Source organism: Otolemur garnettii, unplaced genomic scaffold (genome assembly GCF_000181295.1).
Source record: "Otolemur garnettii isolate 467f Iridium unplaced genomic scaffold, OtoGar3 scaffold00001, whole genome shotgun sequence".
In the NCBI taxonomy this organism is placed as follows: Eukaryota; Metazoa; Chordata; class Mammalia; order Primates; family Galagidae; genus Otolemur; species Otolemur garnettii.
This window is the reverse complement of record NW_003852396.1, coordinates 64,796,682-64,811,389: the sequence shown is the minus strand read 5'-3', so window position 1 is coordinate 64,811,389 and position 14,708 is coordinate 64,796,682.

Genomic DNA, 14,708 nt, shown 5'->3' with positions numbered 1-14,708 from the left:
TTCTTTCATGGGAGCCTGTAGTTGTTTATATATTAGTTTCGTATTACTATTGAGTACATTGGATACATTTTTTCCCCATTCTTGTGATACCTTACTAAGAATAATGTGTTTTAATCCATCCAGGTAAGCACAAAAAATGTAAAGTCCCCAGTTTTTTTCTTATGGCTGAATAGTACTCCATGGTATACATTTATTATAGTTTGTTATTCCACTCATGGGTTGATGGGCACTTTGGCTGCTTCCACATCTTGGCAATTGTGAACTGAGCTGCAATAAACATTCTACTGGTAAAATAATTTTTATTTTTCTGGGTAAATACCTAGTAACAGGATTGTGGGATCAAATGGAAGGTGACTTTTAGTTCTCTAAGAATTCTTTATAGTTCATCCCATAGATATTGTACTAGTTTGCAATCCCATCAGCAGTGCAAAAGTTTTCCTTCCCTCCATATTCATGCCAGCATCTGCAGTTTTGGGATTTTGTGATGGGGGATAATCTCATTGGAGTTAGGTGATATTTTTCAAAATGGTTTTGATTTACATTTCTCTGATGATTAGGGATGATGAGCATTTTTCATATGTTCATTGGCCATTCATCTGTTATCTTCAGAGAAGTTTCTGTTCAAGTCTCTTGCCTAATTATTAATGGAATTGTTTGTGCTTTTCTTGTTGATTAATTTGATTTCTCTGTAGATTGTAGTTATCAGGACTTTGTCACATTTATAACATGTGAATAACTTCTCCCATTCAGAAAACTATGTGTTTGCTTTTAATGTGGTACCCTTAGCTGTGCAGAAGCTTTTTAGCTTGATCATGTTCTGTTTATTTATTATATGTCTTGGGGTAATTGCCAGATGGTCTTCTTCATAAAATCCTTTCCCAGGGTGATTTTGTCAACAGTTTTCCCCATACTTTCTTTTAGAATTTTTATTGTCTTGTGTCTTAAATTTAAATCTTTTATCCAGCAAGAGTCAATTTTTTTCTATGGTGAGAGGTGTGGGTCCACTTTCAGTTTTCTACATGTTGCTAACCAATTCTCTCAATACCAGTTAATAAATGAGGATTCTTTTCCCTAGTGCCTGCTTTTGTTTGGTTTATCAAAGATCAAAGATCAGATGATGATATGTGGCTGGGTTCATCTCTACGTACTCTATTCTATTCTATAGAGCTATATCTCTATTTTTGTGCCAGTACCATGCTGTTTTGATCACTATAGACTTCTACAATAACCTTAAGTCTGGAGATGTGATTGCTACGTATTTGTTTTTCTTAAAATTGTATTGGCTATTTGGATGGTTTTTCCTAATTCTATATGAACTGAAGTACTATTTTTTTTCAAGTTTTTCAAAATATGACATTGGTGCTTTAAGGGGATTGCATTAAATCTGTAGATTGCTTTGGATAGTATGGACATATTAACAATGTGGATTCTTTCTAGCCATGAGCATGGTACGTTCTTCAGTTTGTTAATGTCTTCTGCTATTTCATTTCTCAAGGTTTCATAGTTCTCTTTGTAGAGATCCTTCACATCCTTTGTGAGATATATTCCCAGGTATTTCATTTTCTTTGGAGCTACTGTGAAGGGTACTGTGTCCTTAATTTCATCCTTAGTGTGACTATTCTTGGCACATAAGAAGGTGACTGATTTATGGACACTGATTTTGTATCCTGAAATATTACTATATTTCTGATCACTCTAAGAGCTTTGTAGCTGAGTTCCTGGAGTTTTCAAGGTAGATATCATGAAGAGTGAGAGTTTGACCTTCTCTGTCCCCATGTGAATATACTTGATCTCCTTTTCTTGCCTGTTGCATTGATTTGAACTTTCAGAGATATTTTGAACAGCAGTGGTATAGTGGGCATCCTTGTCTGATTCCAGTTCTAAGTGTCAATGCTTGCAGTTTTACTCCATTCAATGTGATATTGACTGTGGGTTTGTTGTAGTAGATGGCCTCTATCAGTTTAAAAAAACATTCCACCTATGTCTAGTTTTTTAAGTAGTCTCGTCAAAGAAGAATGATAGATTTTGTCAAAAGTCTTTTCTGTATCAATTGAGATAATATGTTCTTTGTTTTTTATTTTATTTATGTGGTGAACCAGATTTACAGAGTTACGTACATTGAACCAATCTTGCATCCATGGGTAAAACCCACTTTATCATGATGTATGATTTTTTTACAATGTAAATGTAGTCTGTTAGAATTTTCTTGAATAGTTTTAGATCAATATTCATTAATGATATTGGCCTATAGTTTTCCCTTTTTATTGGGTCCTTTTGGTATTGAAATCAGGATGATATTTGCTGCATAAAATGTATTGGAGAGAATTTCTTCCTCCTTTATGTTTTGGAATAGGTTATGCAATACAAGTACTATTTCCTCTTTGAAGGTTTGATAGAATTCTTGGTCCAGATAGCCCATCTGGTCCAGGGCTTTTCTTTTTTAGAGGGATGAGAAAAGGTCCCTCCTAGAATAAAGGACACCCAGAATAGACCCTGATCTGTCAAAGTCAGCAGCTAAGCCACAATTTCCTCTACATAGGTGGGCAGCACACACTCAGTTCACTGGAAAACACAATGTAGAAGAGCCTCAGAGACCTCACCAGATGTGTTAGGAGGGCAGGACATGTCTTTCTTCCCCTATGACCAATCAAGGATCCAGCCAGATGTGGCAAGGGAGAAAGTAGCCTCTGTGATCCCAGTGTGTTCCCCAGTGGGTCCAGTTGGACTTCCTTTGACATTCTGGTGCCTGGAGGTAGAGAAAACCCTCCAGTATGCTGAGAAGGCTAGGCTAGCATTCCAATTGCCAGAGTGTGAGGAGGCTGGCCTCTGCTGGGAGAAGTCTGTCTAGTGACCAAAGAATGAACGGGGATGGACTGTGGGCACAAGGCAGCAGAGATGAAGATTGTTAACTTTTCTGTCTGGTGGAATAGAGACCCAGGACATGGATATTCCTAGATGCAGGAAAACTGGGGCTTCCTGCTGTGTACTCTGGGGTGAGAAATCCCATGTTTGGTGCTCTGTGCTGAGAGCCTGGGGAAAGGCCCTGGGAGGGGTAGGGTCTTACTCTCATCCCTTTGTTTGGTACTGGGCTCCCTCAGTCCCTTAGCTCCATAGTTATTCTCTGTTCTCTCCCTTCCTCTTTCATGGCTTTGTTCCTCCCTGTGGAAATGCTGATTAACTTTATTTCTTCTCCTTGTGTTGGACCCCTCAACTTCAACTGCTTCAAGTTGACTCACGTCCTATTTTTCTTATTTTGGACTGGATCCTCTGGTGAAAGCTGTCTTCAGTTGACCATTTTGCCAGGGATCTAGTTAACATTTTGTTAAAAGATCTCTCTTCATCTATTTCTAGAATTTAACTTGACTATAATAAATAATTACACAGTGATTAAAGGAATGTATGATGATACTAAGAAAAAACTACATTTTTGAGATGCTTATATAACCATGGCAGCATAATTGAACATATAGACATTATTTGAGAATGAAACTTCATTTTTTTCCTTATAATACATGTATGAATTCAAATAATAAAATGATTAAAATAAAATTAAACATTTTTGAACAAACATACATACAGATAATAAATCATAAACTTTCAAGCTGGCTAATCATTACCCCGATTGCTTAGGTTTTAGGAAATAAGCTTCCTGATAAAAGATAGTATAAAATATGCAATGTAAAATCTTTGATTTGCTTTAGTTTTTTCGCTTCTTTGATTTACATTAAATATTTTGTGGTATCTTTTATCTAAATCTTATTTCCCAGAGTTCAACAATGCTAAAAATTGTATACACACACAAATGTACAACTTATATAAATTTAAAATTTATGTAAATAATTTTACATGCATAGATATATTTATATATATATATTCTATAATTTTAAATAAATTCATAAATTCATAAATGAAATCATCAGTAATAGGTTCCAGTGTGGAGTTTTATTTTTCTTTTGTTGTTGAATATTTTTCCTTCTTTCATTCCTATATCCATATTTCCCTTGTCAGGAAATTGATTTTAACAATTCACTCATATTTTTATTTCCATATTCAGAGTAGGTTTCTCTTCTACCTGCAAATAGTTAAGAAAACTTCTTCTCCTGAAGAAATAGCTTCTGGTAATTACATGTCTGGTAATTGTCCTCTGTTGACTGGTTCTCCACCGATAGTTTGCTCTCTCTTACTCTGTCCTTCACCTTTCACTTTCTCTTCTTATGAGTCAGATGTTATTTACATCAGCCATCAACATTGATCCACTAGATTGTAGGATGTTCCAACTATTTCCCAAAAGCCCCAATTCCACTTCCTATTTGAAAATACTCATACTATGAGGTGATTCCAATAAAGGAAGAGTTTAGTTTTTTCTTTTTCATCTTTAAGTTAAAATTCTCATTTGCTACCTACTTAAACTCTTTATACTATTCTATTCCAATCTTTCCAACTTTTGGACTTCAAGTTGTTCTTATAATATTGCTGTTTCTTCTGAATGGGAGGCTAGGAATACATCTTGTACAATTTTATCCCCAGATCTTGATTTAGGAACTCATACATTAAGAATCTCAAATGGTTATAAAATTAATGAAACAATTAATGCATCAATGAAAAGTTCAAGTTTATTGTGCAGCTTTAAATGCAGATGGCATATATAGCAATGAAGCATGAACGTTTTCACAGTGACTTGGATAGAACTGTTGGTGGGACTGTAAAGTAGTACAACATCTATGGAAAACAGTGGGGAGATTCCTCAAAGAGCTAAAAGTAGATTTATCACCCGATCCAGCAATATCACTACTGTCTATGCACAAGAAAAGAAATCATTTTGTTAAAAATATACTTGCACCCAAATTTCATCAAAGCACAAATTTACAACTGTGAAGTTGTGAAATTGACACAAATGCCCATCAATTTATGAGTGGATAAAGAAAATGTGGTGTGTGTGTGTGTATGTATACATGAGACAATTAAGTTCAAGAACTCAACCTAGAGAAAGTGCTACATACCTCACTGCTGAACATCACTAAGGTCACCTTCAAAGTACTTCAAAGTACTCCCTTGGACAGCTATGTACTGACTTAGACCACCTTCAAAGCAATTTTGAAACTCCTTTTGTGGAATGGTCATCAGACCTGTCATTGCACAAAGTAGGACAATTAAGTATGTGACCTTATCCTAGAAAAAGGGCCTTGAAGGGTGGGCTAGGCACTGGCATTGGTGCATAGCTTTCTAAGGGGAGTACTTTAAAGGTAGAGATATTCATCAAGGAGCTAAGTTTCCAGACTTAATTATCTGACTTCATATCATGTAGTACTACTCAGCCATGAGAAGGAATGAAATTACATTTTTCACCATGACTTGGATGGAACTAGAGACCATTATCCTGAGTGAAGTATGTCAGGAATGAACAAGCAAACATTTCATGCTGTCATTAATAAGTGGTAGCTGGATGATGGATATATATGGTGGTATAATCGTGTAAAAGACATTGAAAACTAAGAAGGGGGAGGGTGGGAAGTGGGTGAGAAACAAAAACTTGTCTATCAGGTATAATGAATAGTGTTCTGTTTCCTGGCACCCTGAAATCCCTGACTTCAGCATCATACAATGTATTATATACACATAAAAAAATATTTGTAACCACTTAACATTTTGAAATAAAATTGCATATAGAAATTTAGAAATATTTTTAGATTTTCTTAGAAGAATGTATACCTCATCCTTTAAAAAAATCATAATTATACATAAAATATTGCATATTTAAATAAATATTAAGAAATTATACAAATAACAACCATGAGTAAAACAGACCATCCAAATTCATCATTATTTCAGAAAAAAAAACCGAATTCTATTCATGCTTTAAGACATACTTTCAAAATGTTTTGGCTTATTTAAATACAATACAGTATGTTTAATGATAATTAGCACTTCTCATTTGAAATGTTAAGACTCTGGAATAACTGGAAAATCTATAACTATGGAATATTTATTTAGAAAATGAAGTTATCTCTTGCATACTCAAATCTCTGTGACTTATCATAGTTTTAATATTTACCTTTCCCATATTTGTGCATCTTGTCTATAACAATCTACCTACATTCTATATACCTTTTTTTCCTACGAATACACTTTACATTTTTCCTGTGCACTTTATTGTACACATAATAAAATAATCAGCAAATAATTGAATTCTCCTTTTCAGGATATTAGAATCTTTTACCACTCATCAATTATGTATTACATACTTAATACTTTAGATGTAGCCAAATAGGCCTTTAAAAAGTCATAAGAAGTGGATTAGTATTTTCTTTGTTCTAAAATAACCATTAGCAATTTTTGTTTTACATTCAGTGTCTAATTTATTATAGGATGGTGCTTAGCAACTCATGGTCATTTTGAAATCAGTAAATTTTCTTATTTCCTCTGGTTATGGAATGAAATATACTCTTTCCTTTTTAATATGCCCTTAGTTAATCTTGTTAATTAAGGACAACTAAATTAAAGAACATTTATGTTTGTATATGTTAATAAAGTTTATAGTAAATGAGTATGAGCATTTGTAAGATTTTAAGCTATAAAATTATAAGCTTGGCATCTGAGTCCATTGAGAGAAATAAAAACTAAAAATCTATTAGATAATGAGATCTGAGAGTATCTTCTGGTAATTGAGAATGGCCCCTGGGTTCTTCAGATGTCAAGCAGCAACATACTTGGGACTGCTTTAAAAGCCACCTTGTTTCATTCCCTCTGTGAAACTCCTGCTTGATTTGTGAACATCTAAACGTTACTGCCTGGAGTGGAGAACAATTTAGATTCATTAATTTGTCTCCCTTCTCACTTGATTTAATAAATCATCAGTAATAAAGCTCAATAACAATAGTAGGCTCGACTTTAGTACTTATTAGCAAATTATACTTTAAACTGAATATTGAATTATCATCAAGAAACGTGTATAAAACTAGAGCATTTCAAAGCTGGGAAAAGAAATGCAAAGATTCTTGGCACATATTTTAAAAAGGGAGAGGGTTTTATAAAATTAGAATTGTTCAGGAGAGAAAAAACTCTGTGGCATGACCATTTCTTGGGTTATATTTTTGATAAAGTAAAAATAGCTTGTATAACGAAGAGAGATGTTTTCTTGGGTATACATTATTAAAAGATTCTGTCATTCCCTAAGGGAGGGATACTTTACATAGTTGATGGGTATTGATGAGCATTGAGTGTTCTGACAAATTAACTTTTCCCCTAAAGAGTCTAGGTTGAAAGAGTTCCAGTTTACTTCAGTGAACATCTTGTTTTTAAACCAAACATTCTTCCAAAAATAATTAAAATGTTAGACTGACAAGCACATATTGAAGATTCAAAAAGGGAAAAGAAACTTATAGGCCAAATTGTGGATAGAAGTCTAACAAGAAAAGTAGATATAGTAATAAACTATAAACTCACTTTCACTCTAAATACATCAACAAATAATTAAGAGCTAAAAAGCAAAGATAAGAACCCAGAAGTCAATCAGGGTAGAAGTCTTTCTAGGAGACTTTTGCTACCTACAGACATTATACCTTTAGAGGTAATAATCAATCAACTTGAGACCTGTTTTCCACATTTTACCACTAACCATTTAAAACTCCACTTACAACCCTTTGTAAGATAGGAATTGAAATAGAAGAGAAAAATGAGAAAAAAATCCCCCCCAAACAAAAAAACCAACCCTTCCTTGGGAAACTTTCACACACACTACTTACATGATTACACAGGAAGTAGATAGGCCATCTTGAACTTGATCTGAGTTTATTCCAAGTGCTGAAACTTCATTTTTAAAACAAAACAAGCAGTTGTATATTAGTAGGCACACTAGGAAAAAAAAAAAACTTAAATGTAAACTAAAACCAATAATGAGAAGACAGCATGTGAATCCCAAGTCTTAGAGCATTGAGTCTTTCAGTGAATTGGTATGATCACTTCTTTTTAAAGCACCAGGTGAACTTTAACAAATATGATGGAAACATGGAAGTATTAAATTAAATTAACACTGTGCAATTAAAAAAATAACCAGATAAACTTTTCAAAAATGAATAATACAATGACTGGAATTAAAACCTCAGAAGAGTGTTCCAATACCAGTTAAGACGAAACAAGATTACAGCAAGCTCATCTCTCCCACTGATTTTAACTAAAAATGTGGACGGGACTCAAAAGCAACAACACAAGGATGCTGAGAAGTAAAGAACAGTGGGAAGATTTGGGAAAGGAATCAAAACTTGAAGAGCAAACTATACTGTGGGGGAAATTCCTCTTGATTTTCATTTTTCTTATTTATTTATTTATTTATTGGCATTGTTACAACACTGGCCCAAGTAATAGACCTGTAAATTTGGTGAACAAGCACATACATATCCCCTCCCTTCCCCACATGCACAAACTCTGAGAAAATTCTTCCCTTTCTGGCTAGAGGATTAGGAAAAAATTCCCTAAGATTTATAACATCCAAAGAAAAACTTTGTTTTATTGAGTTGTCATCTTATCTCTCCAAACCAGTAAAAATTCTTCCCAAATTGTTTTTTAAACTTCATCAACCAGAAAAATGGGTCTCTAATACCTGGAGAGTGTGAAGAAGTTCCTAATTGATGAGAGCTGTGTGACATGGGAGATGTTTTGATGTAAATACTAGGGTCACAGACAAGCTGAATATAATATACATGAAAGTGACTCAAAGAAGCTTAGAGGCTGTGACATAGAGCACTGTCTAACTCAGGACAGGCACAGGTACATGTTGGATTACTTCCTTAATCTGAATATAACTAAGTCACTTGATGATAATATTAACAGACGAGTGTACTCTAAGAAATGTTTAACAGAACAATTATACGTGCAATAAGTTTTCTATGTCTAGGACCCAATACAAAAGTACACGACAATCAAAAAAGGAGGGAGAAATGGTTAGTTAAATAAATGAATTAAATAATATTTTCTTAAAAGACTAGTTAACTCCCAGTGACCAAGATGTTCGAATTTATCAGGCATAAACTTTGAAGTAGCTATGAATATCTTTTTCCGCATCAACTTGACCTTGAAAAACATTGAAGTATAGATGTTGCAAAAGATAACCTGCACTGACTAAACATTACATGAGAAAACCATATGTTCATTTTTAGCACTGAAAGATGAAATATATCAAATTAAACATAATTACAAGGCCAATAGCAGAAGGAACATGGTGGAGAAAAAATATATAGGTCAACAGAAGTTATCCAATCTGAGAAACAGAGAGGGGTAAAAACATTAAACATAGCCACCCCTATCCATGAAATAATATAAAAATGTCTAACTTGAGTTCTTTTTTTTTTTTTTTTTTGCTTTTTTTTATTGTTTGGGATTCATTGAGGGTACAAAGAATTACCCTCTACCCCTTCCCTCTTTGCCTGTCCTCACCCCATGATTCCCCTCCCCTTCTCCCCCTTATGTATTAGATCATCTACTGCCTTCATATTAGATTTGAGTACATTGGATTCGGGTGTGCTTATGTTCTAGAAGCAGAAGAGAGAGATTATTGAAAGAAAATATGAACATATTCTAAGAAATAATGCTCAAGAACATCCCCAAATTGGTGAAAGGCATTCAGATTCCAGAAACTCAGCAAATCCCAGATAGGATAAATTCAAAGCAAAGCACATCAAAATACATCAAAAGAAAATTTCAGAACACCAAAGGTTAAAAACAAATCCACACACCCCCCCAAAAAAAACCCAAATATAAACTGAGATGGTAAATTGATTGACATGACAGTGAAATCTCTACGTTGCCTTTGAAGTGGCAAATAATAACTCTAAGTAGAGAATAATTTAGGTAGGAATATTGTAATCCTTACATTAACAAGTCAAATGAAAATACAAAGATACAGGGCAAAGAAGTTAATAGTATATTATATTTAAACTGTAGAATTATTAAAATACCTCAAAGGAAAGAAGCAAAGAGTGAATGGGAATAAGAGGAAGAAAAGAAAACAATAGAATAGTAGACTTAAATGAGAATCATTAATAATTACATAAAATGCAAGAGATGTAAACATCAATTGCTAATAGAACTGAAAAAAGCAGATAAATTTGCAACCATATCGAAAACCTCAGCACTCTTCTCTCTGCAACTGATAGAAAAAGTACATGTGAAATTGTCAAGGATCTAACAGACCCAAATAATACTGTCATCAGCATTTAATATTTGGCATTCTGAAACATCTGTCTAAAAATTGATTTCATATTCTTTTCAAAGATTCATGAAACATTTACTGGGGTTGATCATATAAAAGATCATAAAACAAATCCTAGGAAATAAAAAAAAATCAATTTAAGTTTGTTTCTTGACCATAAACTAATTAAATGGGAATTCAGGAATTGAAAGATACCTATTAAATACCAAAGTATGACATTAAAAGTACACTTGGAAATGGCCTATGGGTTGAAGAAGAATTCTCCAGATAAACTAGGAAATATTTTGAAGTAAATAAAAATGAAAATATATCAGACTTTGTGAGACACAACTAAAGCATAACTTCTAGAAAAAATTACCCCATTCAATGTCTACATTAGAAACAAAAGTCTCAAATTAGCAACTTAAACTTGCATTAAAAAAGAAAAATGGAGAAAAACAGCAATAGTGAACTAAATGTAAAGCAACAAGACAGTAGAGTATAAGAAATATAAAAGCATAAATTAAGAAATTGAAAACACAAGAAAGCTACAAAGAAAAATCAATAGAATTAAAAGCAAGTTCTTGGTACCAATCAATAAAACTGATGAAGTTCTATCCAACTAACAGAGAAAAAGAAAGATCAAATTATCACTCGCTGGAATGGAAGGATTAGTTTCTCCACAGAAACTATGGACTTTAAAAGTATAATATGATAATACTACAAAAAAGCAGATCCATAAATTAAAACATTTTAATGAACTGGAACAATTATGTGACAGGCGGAACTTATCAAATCTCACTTAAGAAAAGAATAATCTTCCTCCCAGAAAGTACTTTTTTTTCTTACCGCCAGGCAACCAGGATAAGAGTTTGTTTATTTTCTTCTTCTAATCAAGATTTTCAGGGGGGCATGCCCCGACTAGATCACTAATTATTATTAACTCCTGTTTAATTTCTAATATCTTGTATGTGGTTTCAGGGAGTTTCCTAAGTTGGGCTTTGGGATCTGAGCTCTGTGAGACACGGGATCATTTTCAGTCTTCCAGGCTACCGTCAAATTTCCTTTTTCTCTTCTCATTCAGCAAAAGGACCTGGGGTAGGAGTTAGAAGTGGAGGGAAGTCCAGGGAGGACCTGATCTGCGGTCTAGAAACCTCTACATTCCAGTTTAGCACACTACTCCAAAGAAGGCCATTGGATGTTCGGCGGTTTTTCCTTATAGCTGCAAAGTTTACATGTCTAGAACAAGCTGGCTCTTCTAACATCCTATGCCGGGAGACCCAGCAAACTATTATCTCTGCTTACTTAGTAAAGCTTTATCCTTCTCTGAAATTTGATGAGGTCATTTGCTTCCAAACCCATCCTATATGTTTTCTGATTGATTAACTCATACTTCAGTTTATGTGGCGCTCCCTCTTCTTACAGCAGAGGTACTGATATTTTCTAAACTTTTATAAAGGCATATAGAAGAAGCAACTTCAAAGTCACTTTGATTTGGGAAGACAGCTATGCTCACCACTGTACACTACTGCTCACTTTCATTTCAAAGATCATTATCACTACTCTGGGAATAGATGCCTTCTCAAGGAGGACAGGGCTTATAAAATATTTATTACTTAACCAGCGGGGAAAGGGTAATTCCTTTACTTACCCACACATACGGTTACTCATCCTTAGAAATATATATTTTTTACAATTCTGTATTGTAAGTATTTTTCTATGTACTGAGAGCACAACAGCTAGCAAAGAAGACACAGGCAAAACAAAACAATAACAAACACAATGGAAATAACAATGAAAACACTGAACACCGTTATTCCAGGGGATACAGACAAAAAGAAGCTAATTTGGGACACTAAGCAAGCAAGCTCATCACAAAAATGAGTTTGTCACGTCTGTAATAGGGATGCATTGTTTTTTCCCCTTCTTGATCAAGCATCCAGTTCAATCAAGACAATACCTATGTATTCTTTTAACATTGAATTTTGATGCTTTGAAAGTTATGCTTTCTGTACTTTAGCAATCAGACCCCTATGCAAATATTTGTGAAATGAATGAATTCATTCAGGGTAACAACCAAATATCTGGGGATTTATAATTTTAACAAACCCTGGAAACTGGATACAAATAGTCTTAGATAAATGCAGTGTGCGTGAGTGCAGTACTACTGTAAAAATGTGTTAATACAGTGTGCGGTTGAAAGCATGACATCTGCAATCAACTTGCCTGACTTTCAAGGATACTTCACTTATGACCTTTGTCAATTTGGTAAGTCATTATACTTAAAGAGACATGTACCTCAATTTCTTCATCTCTATTTGGAAAAAATAATAAAAAAAATTTAAAAAAGGAAAAAATAATAGTACCTTTACTATGGGTTGTTACCAGCAATGATTAATATTTGTGAAATGTGTTGAAGAGCCCCTGGCATTACACAAGCACAATATGAGCGTTTGCTACTTCTGGCAGTAGTAGTACTAGTGTCTGTGAATATGGTATTATTTATTGCTGCAAGACAAATTACCACAGGCTTAGTGGCTTAAACCAACACCCATTTATTATCTCTCAGTTCTGCAGGTCAGATATCTGGGTTCTCAACACAGAGGCTCAAAAGGCCAAAGTCAGCATACTTCCAAGCTGGGTTTCTGATGGAAGCTTTCGGCTCTGGGGGACAACTTGCTTTTGAAGTTCATATCGAGGTCACTGTCAGATTTCTGTTACTCCTAGTCATAGGATGAAATTCTCTGATTTGTTCAATTCTCTTACCCACAATGAAAGGGGATCACTTGTTCTTTTCTTATTAATAAGCTCTCTGTGGAGTCTGGTTATCAAATATTTGTCAGAAACAAACAGGTGCATGGTCTACAGACACATGAAAAAATGCTCATCATCTTTAATCATCAGAGAAATGCAAATAAAAACCACTTTGAGATATCATCTAACTCCAGTAAGAGTAGCCCACATAACAAAATCCCAAAGCTACAGATGCTGGCATGAATGTAGAGAAAAGGGAACACTTCTGCACTGCTGGTGGGAATTCAAGCTAATATGTTCTTTTTGAAAGAAGTTTGGGAGAACACTGAGGGATCTAAAAGTAGACCTGCCATTCAATCCTACAGTTCCTCTAACAGGTATATGTTCAGAAGACCAAAAATCACTTTGAACAAAGATATTTGCGCCAAAATGTTTACTGCAGCCAAATTCATCATTGCCATGTCATAGAAGCAGCCCACGTGCCCACTGACACATGAATGGATTAATAAATTGAAGTATATGTATACTATGGAATATCATGCAGCCTTAAAAAAGATGGAGACTTTAACTCTTTTATGTTTACATGGATGGAGCCAGAACATATTCTTCTTAGCAAAGTATCTCAAGAATGGAATAAAAAGTATTCAATATATTCATTACTATTATGAAACCAATATATAATCACCCACACTTTCATATGAAAGATAAAACACAACTATAGCTCAGGATGAAGGAGGGAAGAGAAGGAGAAGGGGTGGGAAGGAGGGAGGGTATTCAGTGGGACCACACCTATGGTGCATATTGCAAAGTTACACGTCAAATCTCTTAAGTGTAGAGTATAAATGCCTTAACCCAATAATTAAGTTTGGGTATGCTATCCTAACCAGTTTGATGTAAGCATTCCAAATTGTGTATAAAATCAGCACATCATACCCCACATTGATTTAATTAAAAAATTAAGAAAAGAAATTCTCCGATTTGCTATTGGGACTTCTCTTGGGTGCTGTGAGTTGTTCATGATTCTTGCTTCATGGTCTACTTAGCAAAGAAAAACTCTCTTGTAAGAAATCATTCATGCTTCAGATCCCTGGGACTTCGTCTTCTGCTACCAACCAGAGAAAACTCTGCTTTTCAAAGTTCATGCCATCAGGTTAAGTCTACCTGGAAAGCCTGTATAGTTTATGGATAATTAGGCAAGCTTAATTATAATTGTAAAATCCTTGTTGCCATGTAACATTTGTAACATAACACAATCCAAGTAGAAATGTCACACAGTCATCTTGTAATTCTGTCTGCACATCCTATACCAAATATTCCACAGTCTTTTTGAGAGACAACCATAAAACCTACCTCTCTCCTAATCATCCTCTTGCTCCATTAATACAAGTAAAACACTGAGATGAGATCACCTTTTAGGGGAATGAGATTTGTAAAGACAATCTCTACCTCCATTCTCCAGAGAGGATGGAAGGCTTCACTAAGATCACTTAGAGATGTCTGAATTGATGATGTCTTCATAAGAGAAGACCCGTGAGCATCTTTCATTTGCTTGTTTCTGAAGGTGTACTGATGACGCAGGACTCCGTGCTATATTGCAATGCCTTATGTAGACTTTGAATTCAATAATATTTAATAATATAACTGGTTTATGTTAGGGTACCTAGGAGCACAGTGTTGTAATTTTTTTTAGGATAAAGCAGAGGGTAAGGAAATGAAAGGGAACAGCACTTTATATGGCATGAGGTTTTCTGTAGATGGAAAAAAAAAGAAA